The following is a 25,157-nucleotide window of genomic DNA, read 5'->3' as shown; positions in this document are numbered from 1 at the left end:
GTGACTGATAAAATAATTGTGAAAAACTGAATTGGATTTGTCTCTAAGAAAATATAAATTGCTAACTTCTACCTTTAGAAAGTAGGAAGCCTGAACAGATCAACAATTATAGAAGAAAGTGCTACCTGAAAAGGTATTAGGATTTGATAATTTGATGAACAAGTTCTCCTAACTTGTATAAGATGTTAAGGTTTTTAAAAACGGGCTCTAAAAACAGGACAAGGTGGGGGTGGTGGTTCAGTTGGTGGAGCGTGTGACTCTTGATCTCAAGGTTATGAGTTTGAGCCCATACTGGGTGTGTGCGATTACTTAAAAATATAAAAAGAAAATCTTAAAAAAAGTAAAAATAGGACAAGGTGGAAATTGCCTTATTGATACCAGCATGATACTGATAACAAAACCCGTCACACAAAGAACTCATGTACACAAGCGCACAAACACAACAAATCCCTCTTACAAAATATGATTTAAAAAGCGAAGTTTACTTTAGGAATACAACCGTACTGACATATTAGAGAAACTGTTGCTCTCATGGGACTAAAAAAAAGAAAGCCAAATACTTATATTGAGAACTGCTGATGTAAGAGATAGCAACATACAGGATATTCCTGGACAGGAAAGCTCAATATGTACTGATACCAATTTTCCTTAAGTTAATCCTAAAATGGAGTGTAATTCAAATAAAATTTCAATGGAATCATGATTTCACATTTTATCTGAATTAATCAACGTGTGCAAGGAAATGAGCATATTCAGACACCCTTGGTGGAAGTGCCATTTGCTACAATATTTTGCGGGGGATAATATGGCATTACGTATGTAGGCGAATAACGTGCATAGACTTTGATCTAGCAGTGAGGTAGATGTGAACTGATTGGTGGGGATCTTAGTAAGAGAAGAAAGCATGTTGAAATCTATGCTTAATATCATCTCATTTTGCTAAAAATCCATATTTACATATTTAGATGTATTTGGATATACAGAGGAAAATATCTCAAAAGATACATATCCAAGTGTTAATTCCTGAGGCATTGAGAACTCTCTACTACCTACTGCATACAGTTTTGTAACATTAGTTCTGTTTTTTTTTTTTAACAACAGAACACAATTTTTGATAATTAAAATGAAAGTCAGGTCTTGGGGAAAATCATAGGTTGACAGTGACTATTGGACAAACATGTTACTTAGCTTGGAATTACAGTCAGAGAGATATAGACTAATGGGGAGAAGTCAGACTCGGAAAATCCTCACAGCCTCTTTCCATGTAGTAATTAGAGACAGATCTGTGTTAGAAACCAGATTCACTCTCACTTCATGTAAACCACACTATAGCTTCTGCAGTCAAATATTTAGACCTAAGTATAAGACCTTATGTTGGTCTCATCTCATGTTACCTTGTTAATTTAAACTATTCTCCTCACCTTTATCCAGAGGGTTTGGGAACTTTGGGTAGATCAAAACAACATATTTTTCTTTCTAGTTTTATGACAAGTTACATATTTATCTAAATTATTGCTGAAATGATTTCATTGTATAGAACTAAGGACAGAGTATATTCGAGTTTTAGTGTTAAAAGTCTCCTCGTTTCTTTGGGTAAGTACCTAGTAGTGGAATTACTTGATCATATGGTAGTTGTATTTTCAACTTTTTGAGGAACCACCATACTATTTCCCACAATGGCTGTACCAGTTAACATTCCCATCAACAGTATGCAAGTGTTCCTTTTTCCCCATATCCTCACCAATACTTGTTATTTCTTGTCTATTTGATACTAGCCATTCTGACTGGTATGAGGTGACTTCTCATTGTGGTTTTGATTTCCATTTCCCTGGTCATTAGTGGTGTGGAGCATCTTTTCATGTGACTGTTGGTTATCTGTATGTCTTTTTTGGAAAAATATCTATTCAGGTCCTCTGTTCCCTTTTTAATCATATTGTTCTTTTGGTATTGAGTTATGTAAGTTCTTTATATATTTTGGATATTAATCCCATCAGTAGACAAATGTCGATAAGGAAGATGGAGATATGCACACACGCAGTACGTATCATGCAGTCCTAACAAAGGATGAGATTGCATCATTTGTGACACCATGGATGGACCTAGAGGGTATTATCCCAAGTGAAATAAGTCAGACAGAGAAAGACAAAGAGCATATGATTTCCCTCATACGTGGAATCTTAAAAAAACAAATGAATAAAGAAACAAGCAAAAAGCAGAATCAGAGATAAATACAGAAACAAACTGATGGTTGCCAGAGGGGAGTATGGTGGGGGGAAAGATAAAATGGGTGAGGGGGAGTGGGAGAATCAGGCTTCCTGCTATGGAATGAATAAGTCATGGAAATAAAAGATCCAACAGAAGGAATACAGTCAATGATAGCATTGTATGGTGACAGACAGGAGCTACACTTGTGGTGAATATAGCATAATGTATAAACTTATCAAATCACTATAGTGTACATCTGAAATTAACATAACATTGTGTGTCAACTATACTCACATAATAAGAAAAAGAGTCGCCTTGTTTCAAGAGTATTTATTAAAAGAAAGTCACACTTATGCAAAATTGTGATGTCAGCCATTGATCCTTGAGATATTCCCACATTCCAGTCTTTCCTTTTGTTGCTCTGCCTTCCAGTCATAGGATAAAATAAAATGCTCTGTTCCCCTCCAGATGCATTGTCCTCTCTGTTCTTCCCCAGTTTTTCCCCATAGCTATTCCTGCCCTTAGATATGGACCTCACCTTCTGTCAAATTGCTGTCTCTCTCATCTCTCCTCAATATCTCTATCATCTGTTTTTTTTTTTTCAATACAGGCAGCTGCCCTTAGTTTTCACATAGATATGATAAACACTTTTCTTTTAACAGCTTTACATGTTATCTCTCCCAGGAGGTCTAAATTTGCACAGAGAATTTAACTGCAAATCTTTCCATAGAAATATTCCAAATAAAAAAGTAAGATCACTATAAACCAAAGGACTTGGGAAAATAGCTTAAAGCACCCCAGCAAATACTAAATTTCTTTGAAGCCCCATGGTTTATCTCTTTAATTTAAGCATTGCTGAGTTCTACTTCATTATGTTTATTTTAATATGAAATTATGGCTTCAAATATGAAATAAAATGAATCATTTATTCCACAAAATCTTTAATAAAATTGACTCTCCATCTCCAAGATGTATTCTGTTAATACCATCACTTCTCATGCTTCCTTGCACACCACCTTCCCAAAGCTCAGTATTTACTACGTCACTTTCACATGCGTTTGTGTTTGGGAGTATGTGTGTGCATAAGTGGGATATTATTTTGTATTCTTATTTGGCAAGGAAAGGTCACCTTCCCAACGTTTCTTAGGAGCCTGCAATGCTAACGTGTAGGAGTTATATGTAAAGAAAGCAAAATATATGCATAAGCTCCTTCCTAGGATTCTGTGCACTTTTGAAAGCTGCATTTCAAAGAGGCCGTTTCAGTGTCTTAGGAAATTAGTCACTGGAAGGAATTGATGCAGGCTTTAAAAGAAATGGAAGTTCCCAGAGAGTGCTAATGCTCTGCTGGAATGAGCATCAGTGGGCAGGTAAATCAGTCATACAAAATGAAATTATGTATGCACCTATTAAAGATTACCTTCGTGCTAAATAAATGAAAAATTTTCTGATAGACACATTGCTTGTAATTGAAAGTCCTTGATTGCAGGGGCATAATGACAGCAGAAACTTGAGGCAACCTGTTTGAATGAATTCTTTTTATAAAAATATTGAAAACACAGATTAAGAAAGGGTTCCTCACTTTCTTCCAAATGTTTAAAATCACAGAGATAAAAGGAATAAAATAAATCTTTTAGTACTAAGTCATCTCAGAGAGTACAATCTTGTTTTTGTTAATATAAATACAATTCTTTCAAAGCGTTATTTTAAATAATTTAGCATGTGTGATCTAAATAATTTACAGTTACTGGTTAGATAACAGATGTTTACTGGGGAACCATTTCTGTGAAACAAAAAAGGGATATCTTTCTGGATAAAGGTGAGGGGGCACCTACAGGGTAAAGTCAGAGGATGTAAGGGAAAATCAAAAGGAAAATCCACTTTGAACAAAATTGAGGGGCTTTGATAAGGCTGGAGGGTTTTAAATGACTAAGAGAAATAGTTTGCTGGTAGAACTGTCACTTAGAAAGCTTAAGATGCTGGCTGTGAAGGTCTCACCGAGCAGAAGGTTGTCTTTTCACGGAATCATTAGAACAAAGCAAGAGAAGGAATCCGTATCCTAAGAATTAGTTCAGATGTGGTGGATGGGGGATGGCTGAGGTACCAGCAGTCACTGCTGAGAGCGGCAGTTCTCTTGTCCTTTTAAGTTTCTTTTTTTCCCCTCTACCTAACATTTTATTATTTTTTTTTATAATAATTTTTTATTTTGTCATAGTAGTCACCATACAGTACATCCCTAGTTTTTGATGCAATGTTCCATGATTCATTGTTTGCATATAACACCCCGTGCTCCATGCAATATGTGCCCTCCTTACTACCCATCACTGTCCTATCCCAATCCCCCACCCCCCTCCCCTCTGAAGCCCTCAGTTTGTTTCCCAGAGTCCACAGTCTCTCATGGTTCATTCCCCCTTTTGTTTACACCCCCTTCATTCTTCCCTTCCTTCTCCTACCTATCTTCCTGCTATTTCTTATGTCCCATAAATGAGTGAAACCATATGATAATTGTCTTTCTCTGCTTGACTTATTTCACTTAGCATAATCTCCTCCAGTCCCGTCCATGTTGCTGCAAATGTTGGGTAATTGTTCTTTCTGATGGCTGAGTAATATTCCATTGTATATATGGACCACATCTTAATCCAGTCATCCTTTGAAGGGCATCTCAGCTCCTTCCACAATTAAGCTATTGTGGACAATGCTGCTATGAACATTGGGGTGCATATGGCCCTTCTCTTCACTACGTGTGTATCTTTGGGGTAAATACCCATTTCATCACCATATTCGGTTTCCTTCTCATTCCTTGTTTTTCCCATCATTCTTGTATTTTTCCCTTGTTAAGTCCACAGGAGTAAAAGGAAGTGGTAGAGCTCTGCTCAGCACAAACTTTGCCGAGGCAACTCTTCTGTCACTTTGGCACCTGAAACTCAAAAGGAGAGCATTACATGTCTAATTTCTGCTTAGCTCTGTGCTGGGGCCAAGCCAGCTCCAGCCAAGAGACTTCGTAAATCATGGCAATAAAACTTCCCAGCAAAGAACTTCATGGCTTTCTTACATGCTATATTTTTTTTCTCCAGGAACAATTCCTCTTCACATATAAGATTTCCCTGTCCCAGCACGTCCTTTTTTTGCCAAAGCCTCCTCTTGTCAAGTGACAATGAGTCCACATGAGGCAGTAAGTCACTTTTGACCTCTCATTTCACTTCATTTTGTCACAAGTGACAGGTGTTTAAGCCAAACCATTTCCCTTTTTCTGCAGGACTGGTGACCTTGAGTTTGTGGAAGGTGAATTTTTCTATGCAAACGCTAGTGCGGAAGTAAATGATTCTCTCAAAATTTCCTTCCTAAATACTTCACATGGGTCTAATGCCATGGCTTCAGCGTAATTTGTCATCTTCCGTGCAATGAGGGCTTAAGGTTTAGGTGAATGTTTTATTTTTTCCTTGGCTGGTTTTCTCTTTGCTCATTCAAGCAAAGCTTGTGCCTTTTCCTCTTATTTTATTCTTTTCTGATTCGTACACTTGCCATGAGTGAAAGGGAGTAGAGGAGGGTGTGTGTTGTTGTTTGAAAGATTTTCCTAAAGGATTTTAATAATATCTTCAAGGATAGTGATTTTATGTGTCTACAGACAGGGTAAGTGAATTAGGTATTTTGATTTGTTTTTGCTTTATAACGTATGCTACTGAATTCTTTCCCACATTTTTGGAGCTTTCTGGTTTTACATGAATTTGGTTTCTAAAGGCCAACACTAGGGGTCACCCTTCCTTATTTTAAGGTTTTAGTGATTGCCTAGAACCCACTGACAGTCCATTTATCTCAGAGGAAAGTAAGCAATTTTGTAAAGGAAAGCAAAAGTCTTTTGGCTCTAAGATTGCTAGTAATTTTGCTTTTTGTCCTTCCTCTGTCATGGAGCCCAGATTTGTAACAGAGTTTTATGAATGAGAGAATGCTGTTGAGTTTTTTTCCGCAAAAAATATTTTGAGCATAAGAATTAACTCAGTTGATTTGAAGCAGGACCCTATAGACAATAAGCATTTTAGGTATAATATATATAAAAGGTTTTACTTGAAACCATTAAATTTTAAAATGAGTTCTAAATTTGATAATTTACTTATAAGTATGACATTAATTTTGCTTACTAAAATAGTACAAATATCTTTATAAAACAAAATAGAAAATGGGAGGAGTAGGTAATTAATGATTATGCATATCCTAACTATAAGTTTCTAAAAATTATCTAAGAATGAAACTGTAGACAAAAGTATATACTGAACCGTATCATGTTGCTTGTTCACGCTTTCTTTGGTCTGTGTGTGTGTGTGTCTGACCGAAGGAATATTTCCATCTATAATAATACTAAGATTGTGTAGAGTTGCAATCAGTAGTTCATAGATTTGCTCCACGGTTCAGTTTTGAAGCTAAGTCTTATAGTTTTATTAGGAAGCTTGTATCTCTCAGTACCTATCTCTTCTCCGTTGGAATATTTCAAACATAATGTGACTCTAAAAAAGATCGCTTAGCATCGGAGAGAGTACTTCTTCTTCCAAGAATTTTGTTTAACAGCCTTAAATTCTTTTTTCTTTCCTTTATAACTCTTACCTCTGCCTGCTTCTCCCTTATGTTTCTTCCTGGTTGTGAACTGACTCCCATCGATCTTTCATTTCAGACATGTAGGTAATAAAGATAATACACTCCATTATTAAATGTGTATTATGTGCTAGGCATTAAGTCTTCACATCTTTATGTTATAGGTCGAGAAGCAGAGGCTCAGTGGAATAAGAATGCTGGAGGTAGGCTCTGAACTGAGGCTGCCAGGCTGCAGAAAGCATCTCCTAAGCTCTGGACAGAGCCGAGTTTGCCAGCTGACCACATGACTATGTTACCTGTCACACGTGTAGAAATACCCAACAAGCACCCAGAGACACATTAGGTGGCAGATAGAAGGTTATCTGTAACCCTCTGAAGATGCCATTTCAAAGGAATAATTCCAGTTGTGGCATTTCGGACCTAGTGGTGGGATGAATAGGGCAGATGGCTATTTGAGAACAGTGGAGATCGCACCACACCCTAAGCTTTTCCTGCATCCGCTTAGAAGGAAGAGTCTGTCTGGTTCAGGTGTTGGCAAGACGGGCAGCTTCCATGGCAATAACCAGGAGAAGATTCCGCTGCTTGTTTGCCTCGATGGTCTAGTGTGTTGAACAGGAAGAAGGGAGTGGTGAAATGATTTAATGACATTTCATTGATTCTTGAGCTAATTTTTTTTCCCTCTGGATAGGTTTTCCCAAAGCCAGAGCAAGAACAAAGGTCTCCTTCTTCTCTGCTCCAATAGCAGTTTGTGTGTATATATTTGCTATAATTTTCTCATTCTCTCATATTTATGTCTTTAGTTTCCTACTTCTGCACCTAATCTAGCTCACTGAAGGTGAGACAATGTCTTAGTCTTTATACATTCCTGACATGTGTCATAATGTCAGACCTATGAGAAACTCAAAACAACGGGTGTGAAGAAATGAACTCTCCATTTTTAAAGGACTCTTCGCCATGTTTTGCAACACGAGGCTACGAGAGTGCTGAACACGAGAGAGGTGGACTGGGGCTAGAGTGCACGTGAGGGTGCAAACGCAGCAGGCCATAGGTCACTGGGAGAAAGACAAGGAGAGACGGCAAGCCCAAATTGAGTTTTCAGAAAGGGAAGGGAAGTGGTGAGGCTCATCCCGTTCCTGGACCAGGGTAGCTGTTCTGTTAATTTCTAGATGGCAGTCTCTATATTGTACTTGAAAGGTTAAAATAATCTTTCACCAAATTGAGTTTGATATAAGTGATGAAATTTTCCTCACTTCATTTCCAGAGTTGACTGAAACTCGCTCTGGGGGCCGAGGAAGCATGGCTTTGCGAGCTGATGCCTGTCGAAGCATCTCTGTCCCCGCAGCCGCACGTGCTGCTGCTTCTGTGCTGATCTACCCATGAAATCGGCCAGTTTCCCATCTTTGCCACCAAATTTCCCCTCACACTCCGTATTTTTTAGTGTAGAAATTCTCTTTAGACTGAAAAGGCCATCAAGACCAGTCATGTGCTCACTCTATACCGGCTGTGCTCTCTCCCACGCACCAGCCCTGTTTCTCTCCTCTTTCTCTGACTAAATCCTGCTCTCTGCCTCATGTGGCCATGGACAGCAGGTGGATCAAAGAGAAGAAATGAACAGGAAAGATCTTACATGGCTAATGCTTCCATAGGCTAACACTGAGCTCCCTGGGACTTGATGTGGTTTCAAACTACCTTTTTCTTATAAGGCACTTTTTGGGGGTTCCGCGTACACTCTGCTCCTTCCACTTCACATAGCTGAGGTCTCACACCTATAGTTTCCTTGTGAGGGAGAGTTCTCTGCTCACCTTTATATTTAAACAGGCATCACTCTCTAAATGGTTTCTTTAAAGGCATCCTCTGGTTTTGACGTGAAGACAGAAGAACCCCCAATTCCTTTTCCCTTGTGTTGGGGGAAGGTCAGCAAACCAACTCTCCAAAAATTCACCGTTAAGTTTCTCCAACCCTTTTATACGCTCAGTATGGGTGAGGAATTGAAGACCCCCTCCCCCAAGCCAATTCCTCTCAGCATTTTCTGAAAATCTCATTTTGGGGAGGTAGTCTTGCACCTGACTTTGATAGGTGGTCTCAGGGCTTTGGCAAAAAATTGAGATTAAAACAGTTCAATTAACATCCTGCTAATCAAGTTATGGTTTGTGCTAATATGCTGAAAAAGAACTAAACCTCCACGTGGTTGAAATGCTTGCCCAGTATTACTATCCACTAAATGGAACAATTTACTTATTTTTATTGTGGTAAAATATGCATAATGTAAAATTTGTCATTCTAACTGTTTTTAAGTGTAAAATTCTTGGCATTAAGTGTATTCACATTGTTGTGCATTGAATATACTTCAAATCAAGGTCTTTCTACTCCCAGGGTGTGTGCATGTTTTGTGAGTCTGGAGATTTTTGTTCCATGTTTATGACACTCTAGGCTTCATGAGAGGTTCACGAGGCTCTTCAAATACCCTCTTCTTTTTTCTCCAATCTTTCTCTTCTACTCGAGCATCTCCTCTATATCTAATGGGTTTTCTTGTATAAATATTTCACTTTTAAGTTCTATTCAAAATCTGCATTCATTCAAAAATAATTGAGTGCCAAGTACTGTTTGAGGCACTGGGGTTAAAGCAATGAATGCCATAGACAAAAATGTCTGACCTCCCAGAATTTCATTCTATCAAACTTCTTTTGCAAATCCTTTGACTCAATAATCATACTTCTAGAAATTTATCGTATAGGAAAGTTTGCTCAAGTGCACTGAGGCTTATGTAAAATGATATTCATTGTAGTACTGTTAGTCATGTGAAAAATTAGAAACAAGCTGAAAGTTCATCAATATAAAACTGGCTGTATAAGTTATGGCATTCATTGTGCAAAAGTTTCCTGTAGGTATTAAAAATAACAAGGTAGGTTTGGGTCTGTATGTTTAGGCATAAAAGATTATTTTTCAATGTATATACATATTTGCATAGGAGAAATTCTGGCAGCATATACATAAAAATGGTTTCCTCTGGAGGTGGAATTATGACTGCTTGTCCTTTCCTTGTATACTTCTACGTGGTGTGAATATGTTTTCTAAAGGGTACGCTTTGTTTGTATCGTCAGAGTTTTAGAAATGTACAACCTTATTAGTAATTTTAAAAATTCAATTTAAACAACATGAAATACTCATTGTTGTCTTTCAAATCGGGTTAAAAAAGGAAAAGAAGACAATAGCGGTGTTGTCAAAGGTGTGGGGAAATAGATACTCTAGTACGGGGATGTACTATAGACACCATTTTTTCTAGGGAGCAGTATTTGGTGGGGTCACTTAGGACTGTCAAGCTAGTGTGTGGCTTTAGACAACACTGCCCCCTAGCGGTCATCATTGTCTGGTCATGCAAACTTCTAAGTTCCAAGACGCTGGTAAGTAGGCGCTTAACTAGGAGTCTGGGCACAGAGTCCATGCATGGGGCATGCTTGACTATTCACTAAGCCACCAATCTGTCCACCCCCAGTCCTTCCTTTGTTATCTGAGAAAAAGGCCAGTGATATGAAAGGAGAGAATGATGTTATCAAGCACCGAATATGGAAGAGTAAGGCTCTAGAAAGGGAGAGCTTTCTTGTTGACTAAGTGAAAAAAGCACCGGTATTCAGAGATCCAGAAATGGGCAGTGTGTGGGCAGCTGAGGGGCTGTGGGAAAGAGAGGGAGGACTGGAAGACTGGGTATCATACGGTACCGCAGAACTGGCTATAGCTCCCTCCACCCCTGTAGCCCAGCAGTTATAAGAGTTAGGAGAATAACACTCCCTCCTAATTTGTGTAATCACACTATATTAGACACATTTGTATTTGCAACAGGGAGGCCAGTGTAAAAGATCCACGTATCAAAGGCCAAAAAACATATCTGTTTTTCTAAAACCTCCACTTCTAGGAATCCTAAGGAAAAGAACTTGGTATCCCCACAGATTTAAGCACAAGAGTGATTATTACAAATAGCAGAAACTAAAACCCAAAACTGAGGGATTGGTGAAATATATTTATGCCTTTATCATGTGGCTGGATACTGGGTAGCCTTAATAATCACCTTGAAGAATACTTACTGTCAAGGTAAAATATTAAAATATTTTTATTAAGCAAAAATATCAGGTTGCAAAATAATACATAACCAATTTTGTAAGAAATATAAAAAGCATGTATATATTCGTATAATTGAGAGAATACTGTATATGTACCAAAAGGTAAACAATGGTTATCCTGGACAGGTGGGATTTTTAAATGATAGATAATTTTTTCTGTATACTTTTGTATATCTCCAAATTTTTAAAATAGACATGTATTACCTTTATAGTTAAAAAATATTTAATCTCGGGAAGTATCAATGTAGGTACAATTCATATTCTTCCTTTCATGCAATTGTCCTCAATAGTTTTTTACTGCTGTAATTTAAGAGTCAATGATTTTAGAGCCGAGAATGTGTCTTTGAGATTATCTTCTTATTATTTAATCAGAAAGAATGAAATGATATATGTCATATGTTTTAAAAAATATATTTTAGTCTTTTATTTTTTAACTAAGAAGAGTGGCATGTGTAGGTTGGGGAAGTATTCTTCTCTGTAAGATGGAACTAATGCCACTATCTATTCTGTTGGTTCTTTGAGAAGTAAATGAAATTGATTCCTGGAAAAGACCTGGCTCATAGTAAGTACTTTGTAATTATTACCTATCAAGAAACAATAATATAATAGACGTGCTGTCCTATATGCTACATGATATTCTAATATCATGTCTTTTATAGTATTGACTCACTGCTTTCAGCATTTAGCCCTGGTCATGTGTGCAAAGAGTTTCAGAGTTAAATTCTTAGTGTACCTCCAAGTGGTTGGGTAGAGACTGGTGAACAACGTGTCCACCATTTAACGATTATTATTCCTCATTTTTTTTTTTTTAAAGATTTTATTCATTTATTCGACAGAGATAGAGACAGCCAGCGAGAGAGGGAACACAAGCAGGGGGAGTGGGAGAGGAAGAAGCAGGCTCATAGCGGAGGAGCCTGATGTGGGGCTCGATCCCGTAGCGCCGGGATCACGCCCTGAGCCGAAGGCAGACGCTTAACCGCTGTGCCACCCAGGCGCCCCTATTATTCCTCATTTTTATTTCCCCATCAGATAAATCAAACCTGTCACCAAAATCCATATGGATGCAATGCTGTTAAATTCTGTTTGGCTCTACATTTGATTTCATTTTAATCAGTCGTTGAAGGAAAGTAGCATCTTCTTGGCAAAATATCCTAAGATCTGTGGATTTTTGTTCTTTAATGAGCTTGCTTCTTGACGTAGCAAACTTTGCTCAAATTCATCAACAGAGTAAACAAAGCAGAAAGCACTTCCGAGTGGCTCTATATTCTACTCAGAGTCACAGAGTGAGTAATACTGGTGGACAGATAAATTAAGGAAGAGATGAGCAAATACAAAAGGCACAAATTACTACTTCATATTCACAGCAAAAGTCTCTCGTATCCACACGTATGCTTAGGAAATTCAGAGGAAGGCTGAGTTTTAACTGCTAATAATTTTACTTTATTTCAATATTGTAATTTTTCTAAATAAATAAATGGTAAAGCTCCTATCTATTTTTAATGACATCTTACTAAAAAGAAATTAGCAGAAAATAAAAAGGATCTTTAAAGGCATTCAGATTTTTTAAAAAATTTTATTGTTGTTTTTGGGTGAGTGAATTGAGATTCACAATCTTAGTATGAAGGGTGATTTTTGTACTTATTTTTTGCAATTCTTCCCTGTCAGTGAAAAAGCTATTGATTGGGCAAGCCAGACTTGTTACAATAGTACAAATGTACAAAGTTAAATGCATTTATTCAAATGCAAAACACATACCTCTATATAATTACAAGCCTATTAAACTACAGGTAGAAACACCTAATTTCAATGGAATAAATTACTAATTTTGAATAGTTTGTCATGGGAATTAGAAAGAACAACTTTTCAGGCTATGAATTATTTATCAACAAGAAATAATCATCAAATGGCCCTTTGCTATTATTATGTTTATGGGGCCATAATTAAAAAAATAAACAATATTTGAAGTGTCAAAAAAAAAAAGTAACAAGCTCAATTTAAATCCCTTATACAAAGAATTCAGGACTTTTACCCTTTACGATTTCTGATCTAGCAACTTTACAAATCAAAAAGCACAGGGAAATAGAGTGCGGGCTTGTGAACTTCAAGGTTACTGGACTATCCAAGCAGAGTCAGTCCATATTCTGAAACCATGTATAGACATTAGCTTACTGATCTTTTAATGCACATTTATTCTGCCAACGGGAACTCATATAATTATCTCTAGAAATCTCAGTGGTCTAACTTCCTTCACATTTTGATTTGGAATATGTAAAGCAAGCTTTTACTGGGAACTTAAGAAAATAAAAATTAATAACTGATTGATCTCAATCATATTACATAAGTTTGCTACTACTTCTAAAAATATGGTGGGTGCGATACCCTAAATGAACCTCCCAAACAAAATAATTACAATTCTTTTTGAATATTTAAATATCTTGAAATGTATTGCTTAGCTGTCCCAAAGGAAAGGAATTTAAGAAGGACAAATACAAAACGAAGTCAGAAACAATTGGAGGTAAGGAAGAACCAAACTTGCTTTCACACCGAAAGATCTAAACGTACTCTTGGCAGGGCAAATGGATTGCAGGCAATAGGATTTAAAGCCTAGAACCCATGCAGGATGCACACAGTCTTCTTGGAGACATTTGTACATGGCTGAAACCCTCATTTAAGGGTATAGGGTAAAGAGCAAGGAACCTACAAGGCTGAAGGGAACAATGAGTAATTTTCCTGTTTCCTGTCTCAACCTTTGCTCTGGGAAGAAGGAAAAAAATAATATGAGAATTTATACCCAAAAACCAACCCTCAAGCAGATTTAAGGTGCAAATTTATATCTGTTGGTCTAAAACATTTAAATGGAGAATACGGTTTTAAATTGTCTAGGGTTGGTAATGCCTCCAGGCAGTTTCCAAACACAAATACAATTTCTCTCTAGAGCAATAAAACTTCAAGCAGGTCCTCAAAGAATTTTCTCATATTAAGTTTACAGAAATATGAGTGCGAAGTTGAAAAATCTCAATCTCTCTCTCTCTCTCTCTCTCTCTCACACACACACACACACACACAGACACACACACAAAGAGACCATAGGAGAGAGCCAGATGAAATAACAGACTTCACCATCATGTTCAATACTTTAGACTTTCTTAGATACGCATCTTAAAATAGTAAGGGTAACTGGAAAAGTGTATACTGACAGAGGAGAAGGAAAAATGTGATGAAGAAAATGAAACTCTAATCTCAAAGAATATAAGAAATTAGTGAAAGCAAGAAAAGAAAACAGAAAAAAAAAATTCAGGTCACTCTCACACTGTTGGTGGGAATGCAAGCTGGTACAGTCACTCTGGAAAACAGTATGGCAGTTCCTCTAAAAGTTGAAAATAGAGCTACCCCATGACCCAGCAATTGCACTACTCGGTATTTACCCCAAAGGTAGAGATGTAGTGATGCAAAGGAGCACCTGCACGCCAATGTTCATAGCAGTAATGTCTACAGTAGCTGAACTGTGGAAAGAGCTGAGATGTCCATCAACAGAAGAATGGATAAAGAAGTGTATGTATATATATACACACACCCACATATACAATGGAATATTACTCAGCCATCGAAAAATGAAATCTTGCCATTTGTAACAACATGGATGGAACTAGAGGGTATTATGTTAAGCAAAATAATCGGAGAAAGACAATAATCATATGATCTCATTCATAATTGGAATTTAAGAAACAAAACAGAGGAACATAGGGGAAGGAAGGGAAATATAAAACAAAATGAAATCAGAGAGGGAAACAAACCATAAGAGACTCTTAATCATAGGAAACAAACTGAGGGCTACTGGAGGGGAGGGGAGGGATGGGGAAACTGGATGATGGACATGAAGGAGGGCATGGGATGTAAAGAGCACTGGGTCTTGTACAAGCAAGATGAATCACTGAACTCTACCTCTGAAACTAATTATACACTATATGTTAATTAACTGAATTCAAATTAAAAAAAATTCAGGTCAATAACAGCACATAATCCAAACATAGTAGTAATCACAATAAATATAAATTTGTTAGGCTCTAATCATATAACTTCCCAACTAACAGGAGAATGTAATGAGATTCTAAGATTCTAATCCAAAAGGCGGCTAGAAATTCATGAAAAGAAAAAAAACCAAAGTAAATAGGACAATAAGAATACATAAGAAGATGATGCACGCCGATCCAACACAGTTATAATCACAAATATAAATGGACCAAAAAATACAAAATGAGAGTAAGAATTAAAATATCTGCTGCTTATATGAGATAATACTATAAAGATACACAATTTAAAAAATAAGAAAATGGTAGCGCCCCCCCCAAAAAAATGAAACCAAAGAAAGTATGTTATTTTCAGACAAGATAGGCTTTTAAGGCAAAAAGCATTATTAGATATGTAAAAGGTACTAAATGCTATTGAAGGGGTGTGGATGAGATATCCCCAAAGATGACACTTTGGTATAAAGATTATTTTGACTTAAAAGTAATAAATACTGAGCAGATGCAGGAAAAGTTCTCAACCTCCCCCATAACTGCCTAAAATTACAGTGAAAAGGAGAGTCTGTACCAGAAAGAGAGCACCTTGTTTTTCCAAACATTTCCTATTTCCTTTCACCTTCTTGCTAAATGAGCCTTCTTCTTTCTGTGTCCTCAACTACACCTCCCCCCACTCCATCTTCAGCTCATATAAGCTTCTTGTAGCCTCATTATCTTTGGAACTTCATGTCTGTGTGAATTCCCCATATATACGCTTATTAAATTTGATTTTCTCCTGTTAATCTGTCTCATGTCAAAGGAAGGTCTTCCTCCCCTGCACTATAAAATGAAAACATTAAAGTAGTAAATGAACAAATCTACTGTCTTAGTAGAAGATTTAAAAACCTATTCCTCCAGGAATTGATATTTTAAGGAGACAAAATAAATAGTAAAGATACATGACATTAGTGCATCTGATCTAACACAGAATGGAGCTCCCATGGTATCCTTACAATCACCTGGACAAACTCAGCACTGGGTATTTTATCATTCTCCACTGATGGGCATTACATCTATTACATATTTGTTTCCAGATGTGTGACTCTCTCTCTCTAGGCTTTCTTTTCTCTATTTGTTTATGCCTGCATTGAGATAATACATAATAATTATGATTTTTAAATAAAAACAATGGTACGACAGTATCCCCACATTGCTTTTCTTTTTCAAAACTTTATTTTTTATTGTCAAAATCATTGGCTTTCCGTATGAACTTTAGGAATAGAAAAATCAAGTTCCATGATCAGGATTTTGTTTGGAATTGCATTGAAATTATAAATTACTTTTTGCTACTGAAATAAAATCTCACTTCTATTATATTTTGTAGTAGAAGATTATTGATGCTTTTTTGCAATGCCTTTTATTATTTCTAACAATATGACTCTAGATCGCTTTTGATTTTCTTTTTTTTTTTTTTTTTTTTTTTTTTTTAAAGATTTTATTTATTTATTCGACAGAGATAGAGACAGCCAGCGAGAGAGGGAACACAAGCAGGGGGAGTGGGAGAGGAAGAAGCAGGCTCCTAGCAGAGGAGCCTGATGTGGGGCTCGATCCCATAACGCCGGGATCACACCCTGAGCCGAAGGCAGACGCTTAACCGCTGTGCCACCCAGGCGCCCCCGCTTTTGATTTTCTAATTAAACAACCATATTTTCTGAAAATTTGGCCAATTTTATTTTCCAATTCACATTCTTGAAACTCTCTGATTTTTTTTTTTTTTTTGTCTTATTGAAATGGTTGAAGCCACCAGTATGCTGTTCAATGGAATAGTAATAGCAGGCTTCCTTGTTCTCCTTCTGACTTCAGTGTCAATATTTATTATGTTTCCTAAGAATTTTTATAAGTCTTCTTTCTCCTGGATATAGTAATTCTCTTCTAATTCTATTTTTTTCTGTGTGTGTTTTAAAAACCATGAGTGTTGGGGCTCCTGGGTGGCTTAGTGGGACAAGCACCTGCCTTTGGCTCAGGTCATGATCCTGGGGTCCTGGGATGGAGCCCCATGTCGGGTTCCCTGCTCAGCAGGAATCTGCTCCTCCCTCTCCTTCTACCCCTTCCCCTGCTCATGCTCTCTCTAGTTATCTCTCCCTCAAATAAATAAATAAATAAATAAATAAAATCTTTAAAAAATAAAAGTAAAAACCATCAGTGTTGAATTTGGTCAAGTGTATTTCTCTGTTGAGGTTGTCATATGGGTTTATTCTTTTAATTTGAGTCAATGGTATCCTGCATTCATATTTAATTTTTATAAGACTTCCTTCTCCAGGTTATAATAATTCTTTTTTAATTCTATTTTTTTTTTTAAACCATCGATGTGGAATTTGGTCGAATGTATTTCTCTATCGAGATTGTCATATGCGTTTACTCCCTAGATTTGAGACAATGGTATCTTATGTTAATGTCAATGATCTCTTTGGTAAAACCAAATTAGACATACGTGTGTATGTGTGTGTGTGTTTAAGATACTGCCGATTATGATTTATATTAGGATTTTTGAAAAAAATATTTTTGCAAATATGCTTTTAAAAGATATTGATATTTAATTTTCCTTTTTCCTAACTGTCCTAGACCAGTCTTAGTATCAGGACTATACTCTTTTTTTAAAAAGATTTTATTTATTTATTTGACAGAGATACAGATAGCCAGCGAGAGAGGGAACACAAACAGGGGGAGTGGGAGAGAAAGAAGCAGGCTCATAGCGGAGGAGCCTGATGTGGGGCTCGATCCCATAACGCCGGGATCACGCCCTGAGCTGAAGGCAGACGCTTAACCGCTGTGCCACCCAGGTGCCCCTCAGGACTACACTCTTAAAGTAGTTGGAGGGTATTCTATCTTAGAAACATTTTGTTCCTTGAATTTTTGTGGAAGTCACCTTTTTGGGTGGAAAATGAGTAAGTAAATGTGTGTGTGTGTGTGTGTGTGTGTGTGTGTATACACACACTTATTTTTTTTTTTACAAAATAAAATTCTTTGTTACTGGTTTCTTCAGTTTTTCTACTCATTATTGAGTTATTATGGCAAAAATGATTAGTTCTTGTGTTCAGATAAAAAGTGATGACTTTTAAAAAAAAATTCATGAGAAACAGAGAGAGAGAGGTAAAGGCAGAGGGAGAAGCAGGCTCCGCATGGATCCCCTGGGATCACGACCCAAGCTGAAGGCAGATGCTTAACTGACTGAGCCACCCAGGTGCCCCCAAAGTGATGACTATTTTAAAGGGAGAAGAGAAAAATTAATTTGAGGAAAATGAGTTGGGTGCCTGCTTCTGTATATTTAATAAATATTCTAAGTAATTATATCAAAAATTTTTATAGCCTTTCTTATGTGTTTTATGCTTGTTCTATCTATTTCTGGTAGGGTGTCCTTAAAAAATTATTATGATATTTGTGGGTTTTAAGATTTCTATTTAAAATTCGGGCAGATTTTGCATTCTATATTTTAGGCCTATATAGTTATGTGCATACAATTTCATATTGTTTTTTCTTCTTAGAAGATTCTTTTATGATTGTATGACAACTTTCTTTATTCCTATTAATGTTTTTGCTTGCAATTCTATTTTTCTTGATATCAATATCAATATTGCTTCAACGTCTTTCTGTTAGTATTTGTGTGATATAGCTTTTTAATGCCTTTATTTTCAAACTTTCTGTGTTGCTTTATAGCTTGATACCCTAGGTAGAATACAGAATAATATGTATGTATTCGAATATATATATATATTTATTTAAATTTTTCTTTATGGATTTGGCAGTTAAATTTTTTCTTGTTTAATCCTAAATTAAAATAAATAAGTACAATTTTTATTCAAACCTATTTTGTTTTTAGTATTTCTCTTTCCCCACCACAAAATAATGAGGATCTTAGAACGATTTGCTCATTGAACAACACCTGAAACTTCCTTATCTTGTTATTTTAGCAAAGAACTTTAATTCCCCACTTTAAAACACAAAATTACTATTTTTCAAATGTAGTTAATTGAAATTAGTACACTATTTCATCAGTTTCAATGCCTTACCTCCTTGTTCACTTTTCTTTTGATAAAATACGTGGTTTAATTTTCTTTGAAAGAATGGCTAGTAGGTAAATGAGCTTAGATACTGTATGTCTGGAAACACCTTAATTTTACCCTCACTCTTGAGTAATAGCTTGATTAAGTTGACAGTTTTCTAATTTTTTTCTTCTTTCTGTCCTCAGATAATATTATTCCACAGAATTTTGAAATGCATTGTTGCCAATGAGAAGTATGTCTTCTGACTGTCATTTGTAAGTAATTTGTCCTTTTCGCTCTGGTTTTCAAGAGTGTCACTTTATCCCCAGTGCTCTCCAGCGTCAGTACATTGTGTCTATGTATGGAAGTTACCAACAAATCAGAGTATATATTTGGTCTGAAGCCTCATGGTTTTTTTTCTGTTCTGGAGAATTCTGAAGCACTTATCTCTTCAAATAGTACACGTCTGTCAGTTTCCCCAAGTGGACAAGTGTTTTAGCTTTTCAGTCCCTTCTATATTCTTCACTGCTTTGTCATTTTTATGCCTCCTTCTCTGAATTGTATTCTTGATGAGTTCCTTCCTTTATGTTCATTTTCCTAATCACTCCCTAGTTGTTTCCATTCCTATTTTAATCACACATATTGCATTTTATTTTAACGACATTATTTTTCATTTTTGGTATGTTTAAATGATCTTTTCATATTCACAATTTATTTCTTGAGGATTTCTAAGTTTTGCAATTTGTTAACGTTTAAAGGGAACTAGGTCTCTTTTTTCTGTTGCAAATATTCAACATATTTATTTTAAAACTCTTGTCCCAATTTTTTAAAAGAGACTGAAATTAATTGGAATGAATTTACATTCTAATGACTGATGTCCTTGGCTGTCTTTTAATGTTACATTTCTTTATGTGTTTTAGAATTTTCAGTGTTTCTCCCCGTCTATCTTTCCCTCTCCTTCCCTTACTTCCTCTCTGCTTCTCTTTTTCCCACTTTGTTACACCACCCTGCCAAGCATCTTTCATTTACTTCTAGCTGGTTCTCTGATCCTCTATTTCAGAAGCAGGTCAGATCATGACAATTAGTTCATGGCAGGTGGTGAAACTGACAATATCCAATCTATTCACAAAGCCAGTGATTAGTTTGGTTCAGCCTCCTGGAATAAGGTTGTGTATCTTTTTGTCTATTTTTCTAGCTCTAAAACATCAGTCTCTCGCACTGTTTCACATTTATATTCCATTTCTGGTCAATGGAAATATTTATTTTGAATTTGAAAGTGGCTATCTCATTTTGTCACTACCATGTATCAGGGGAGTTTATGAAAGGTGTACCCTTTGTACTTTTTTGACCTGGGTATTTGTTTATTCAACTTAATTTTCATTTTTTCTTCATTGTTTCCTGTCCTGACCCATATTCTGTCTTCCTGGTATTATGATCATTTTTGAAAGTTGGCTACAGGTCTTCCAAGCTTCTTTTAAATTTGTTTTGCACCTGGGTATTGAATTATGAATCACTACCACTCCCTTAAGAGTCCTTCTACTAGTGATAGAGCTGTTGTTCAGCCCCTCACCCTCCCTTGGTCCTCCGCACTTTACTTTGTGCCATGTTCTATTCTTCTCTTCTGTTCTTTTGCTATGTTCTGCATAGTCTCTGAAATGTAACATTTAAAAAATTTTTCTATTGATCACCAAAATATAGATCTTATTTTAAGGACTTGCAGTTTTAGCCACCTGGCAACATGGTCCTTGATTTTATGGGATGTGTTATTGTTAAGTGTGACCAGATCACATCTCAGTTATTCTAAATTTGGGTCATCCATACGTTCTTGGTATTTACTCTAAATCCTGAGGTTTTCTCTTTGCAAACACACATGACTCTCCCTTTGCGGGCATTTTATGTGTTCTAGTAGCTTGCTTGGCCCCAATTCCGTACCCACCAAAAGTGCCAGAGTGTTAATGTCTCCAGAAACAGTTCTCAAAAATACTGAAGAGGACATGTGGAGCTTTGACAGGTTCCTTGCTTCTTATTTGGGGTAACTCTGAAGCATGTTCTACACCCTCTCCCATAGAGCCTTAGTAGAATTTGGTTTCTTAGTAGGATTTGGTTTGCCCGTAGTGGTAATTTACTTGTATTGCATCTTTTATTGGTTTTCTTTTCTCTCCACTCTTCTGCAAGTATTAACCTGGATCACTTACCAGACAAATTACTTACATTCTAACCCTTCTGTCTGGGTTTACTTCTGGGATAATTCAAGCTCAGATATCAACCATCTGTCTACATACTCTATTTACCCAGTGTTCATCCATTCCTATTTGATCTCATAGCAGATATTGGCAGCACATTTTTTACTATCTCTTCTAATGTTTTAGTTTGCTCTTTACACACACGTCTGCTTTTTCTATGTACTGAACTATTTACCTATTCCTTAAGAGAAATCCTCTTATTTTTGCAAAATATGCAAGATCCTAGCAGTGATATTTAGTAACATTCCCCTTACCGACCCCTGGGACCTGATGAAGAGTCTCTCTTTGATCAAACTTTAGTCAGGTTCCCTTGAATTCCTTTCCCAAATAGGCCTTCACTTAGACTTCTGTGTTCTTTGCATTGTTTAGTTTTAGCAAGAATTGTATTAAGTTCATTTGTAAGTTCATTTAGCCAAAATCCCTCTACCCTTGATATCTGATTAGGTTTTTCATACTCAGCATCCCCCAGGTAAAGTCCGATCACCCTGGCCTGCCTTCAACAAAAATTCTGTTAGGTCAGTTTAGCTAGAATCCTTCCTTATGTAACCCTCATGTTTCCTCTTAGTAATTTTCCATCCGGAGGATCCCCCTTCCTGCTATTTATGATTCCTGCTATTTACTTTTCTTTGTTGTATTTGGAATTGAGCCCAGTTCTATACTGAGGTCTTTTTCTCTCTATTGCAATAGTCCTGAATAATATCTGCTGTCTAGCTCTGACTTTCTTTGAAATTCTTTGAAAGGGTTCCTCATTTTGGTCTTTCTTATTTTTCTTTCAAAACATTAAAAAGCTCCTAAAAAAAAAAAAAAGCTAAATTCACAGCGTAATCTTTACAACCAATGTTGCAGTTTGGAGCAGGTATGGGCAAGCCTATAACGTTCTCTTCCAAAATGGATTCTATGAGTTGGTTCATTTTGTATCAGCAAAGGTATAATTTCATGGTGTGTTTAGGGGATAGAAGACTAGACCTGTTTGCTTGACTTCAGAATTTAAAAGAAGAGAGAGGTGGATGGTATGATTGAACAATTGGTTTATAGGGTTCAGAGGCAGTGGTGTCTTACAGGACTACTATTTCTCTTTCTCCTTTTCCTCTTCCTCCTCTTGTATAGTGATAACATAATTGTTTAATGGGTAAAATGATAAATCTTTGTGAATGTGTTCTGCAGGCATAACTAACTTTTATAATGCCACAACTGGCAGGAACTTTCTAGTTTCCTCTGTTTTGTTTTGTTTCGGTCTCTGTTTTCTCTATTTCTTTTGGCAGGGAAGTCACATTGATTTCTGCTACAGAAAGAAGGCTAGATACTGTCACAAACTGCACTACAAGGCAATGTAATCTAAATAATCAGCTAGCTGAATGGATATCCTTCAAAGGCAAAGATACCACCAAGCAAGTTCAAAAGCATTTAAGCCCAACTTACTTTTAACGTTTCCCCAGTTGGCAATAGGCAAATATTGATACTGGCCGCTAAAATCTGTAAGTCAGAGAATAATTTTCATGGCTTTTGAAAAAAAATCACTGTAGTTACTTTGTCAGTTGTTGTTTCTTTCTATCTCTTTGAATTGGCTTATTGTTTTAGGCTTTGTCCCTCACTCAGAGGCAATTTTTATAGAAAAGAGGCTTTCATTTGCATATTCCCTTGAAGAATTTGAAGCATGTTTCCTTGGAAACTTCTTTGTCTGGAACAGTTATTTACATAAACAATGTTTTCATCAAAGTTAATGTTTCCAAAGGAAGGGAAATGTTAATAGTTTGTCCCAGTTAAAGCATGAATTAAAATACTTTTGTGCTGAGGTTCATCATGATTAGCAGAATTTGGTTACCTTTATCAGCAACATAGAATAATTTAAGAAAAAATAACTTTCCAAGGTAAGTATTACGTTACATGTTCTCTACATTGTATAATGATATCCCTCCTACTCAATTCAGGACTGGTAGGTGGAAAGTTAATTGAAATACTTGGTTAGTTTAAATGTCAATATAAGAAAAAAATAGATACACATTTTAACATTTCACTTTAAATTAAAACAAGTGGGAAGCCTGGGTGGCCAGGTGGTTAAGTGTCCAACTTTTGGTTTCGGCTCAGGTCGTGAGATTGAGCCCTGTGTTGGGCTACACATTTTGCACACAGTCTGCTTCAGATTCTCTCTCCCTCTCCCTCTGCCCCTCCTGCTCATGCTCTCTCTCTCTCTCTCAAATAAACAAATTTTTAAAAAATAAAATAAAACAAGTGAATTTGTATTCATTTGCTGATCTGTTGTTGGAGATCTAACACCTTTACTTTTGATGGGTCTGCTGAGAGAAGTTTTACTTTTTCTTTCTTATATAAATACACCTATAAGGTACTCTGTGATTTCCAATTTTGGTTTTCTTACTCTTAGAATGGGGGCTCATGTCCTTACAAAAAAATTGAGTACAAATGCCTTCTAGATTTTTTTCAAGTCTGTCAACTTCTTTCAGTTTTCTTGTCTATACTTCATACAGCACAAAATATATGTTAGCGACTCACAATTATGAAATCATTCAAAGTATTTAACTTAGTTTACATAGCAAACCCATCATCAATCACATTTCATCAATTTGCATAAAGTTTAATTACATAATTGTAGTAACAAGTACAACTGGCATAAACAATTTAGGAAATTCAAGTGAATCTCGGTAAGCATACGACTCTACTGGTGAAAGCATAGGCACTTAAAGAAATTTACTGATTACTACAGGAGAGAAGAACTTTTATATCTTTTAACATTCTGAGCCTAGACCTAAGAATTAAACTGATATAGATTAACAGCAGAAAAGCATACACATTTTATTTAATACTTTAAATGTTCATGGGAGTTTTGAAAAGAAAAATGAAGGCTTAAACAAGCTGTTAGGCCCCAAAGCTTATATACATTTTTAAACAAGAAAAGTAATTTGGGGAACATGACATGACAATGGGGCTTGAGCTAGGGGCAAGTGGAACAGCAGTATGACCTAGAAAATATGTGGGGGAAATTAATGGAAGAAAAGGATTTTCTAGTAGATTCTTAAGTAGGTCCTTTTTTTTTTTTTTAAGATTTTTTTATTTATTTGGGAGAGAGAGAGTGAGCAGGGGGAGAGGCAGAGGGAGAGTGAGAGAATCTCAAGCAGACTCCCAGCTGGACAGGGAGCCAGACACAGGGCTGGATCTCATAACCCTGAGATGATGACCTGAGCCAAAATCAAGAGTTAAGCACTTAACTGACTGAGCCACCCAGGCATCCCTATGCAGGTCATTTTTTTGGTGTCAACTCCTAGTCTCTGGTGACAAGACTCTTTTTCTCTTCCTGTTACAAGGAGGGCACCTTTCTCATGGGAAATTTTATGACCTGCTTTTATAGAAAGAGGGAGCTTGGAGAGCCCTTCCTTCATGTGCTGTTTCCCAAGTGCTTTAACTCAAAAAAATCAATATGCCAGAGTGGTGTATTTTGAGGTGGCATGTTCTGAACCCCTTCAGTACTTAGGGGTACTGAGCTCTGTTCTTGTCCTGGGTGATATAAGAGTGAATAAAACAGAGGAGAATTCCTGCCAGCATGAAGAGATTGGTTAGTAAGTAAATAAATATATAGTTTAGTAAATAACTATAGTCTCATGACAAATCAGGATGTTCTGTGCCTGAATACCTTCCCACATTCACAACATGCCTATAGTCCTTTCCCTACCTGAGATGTTGAAGTTAAAAGGTTTTACAATGCCCCCTTCTACATTCAATGTATTCAAAGGACTCTTCTCCAGTATTTATTCTCTGAAGTTGAAAAAGATGATCTGGCTGAAGATGTAACTGGTCTTTTCATTCACCTTCTCCATCCACCATGACTTTTTTTTTTTAACTTTGAACAATGTAGGTAGATACTTTGGTTTATGCTTTTCTCCAACATGAGCTCTTTGAACAGGAGTATTAAGGTACTTAAAGAATGGTTGACAGCATTCAAGATGCAGTGGACATTAACCA

General features: G+C 36.5%; 1 long non-coding RNA gene across 1 annotated transcript in view; it reads left to right on the top strand.

The window, feature by feature from the left end:
• Nucleotides 1-25,157, top strand: part of LOC123001352 (uncharacterized) — a 227,178-nt gene that overhangs the window by 133,132 nt on the left and 68,889 nt on the right. Inside the window, exon 6 of the long non-coding RNA XR_006410150.3 lies at nucleotides 19,149-19,217. This is a non-coding gene — a long non-coding RNA (uncharacterized LOC123001352). The remainder of the gene's footprint in view (nucleotides 1-19,148; nucleotides 19,218-25,157) is intronic.

This window comes from Ursus arctos, unplaced genomic scaffold (assembly GCF_023065955.2).
Source record: "Ursus arctos isolate Adak ecotype North America unplaced genomic scaffold, UrsArc2.0 scaffold_13, whole genome shotgun sequence".
NCBI classification, from domain to species: Eukaryota; Metazoa; Chordata; class Mammalia; order Carnivora; family Ursidae; genus Ursus; species Ursus arctos.
The sequence above is the reverse complement of the archived record's forward strand: the minus strand, read 5'-3'. Positions and strand labels throughout refer to the sequence as shown.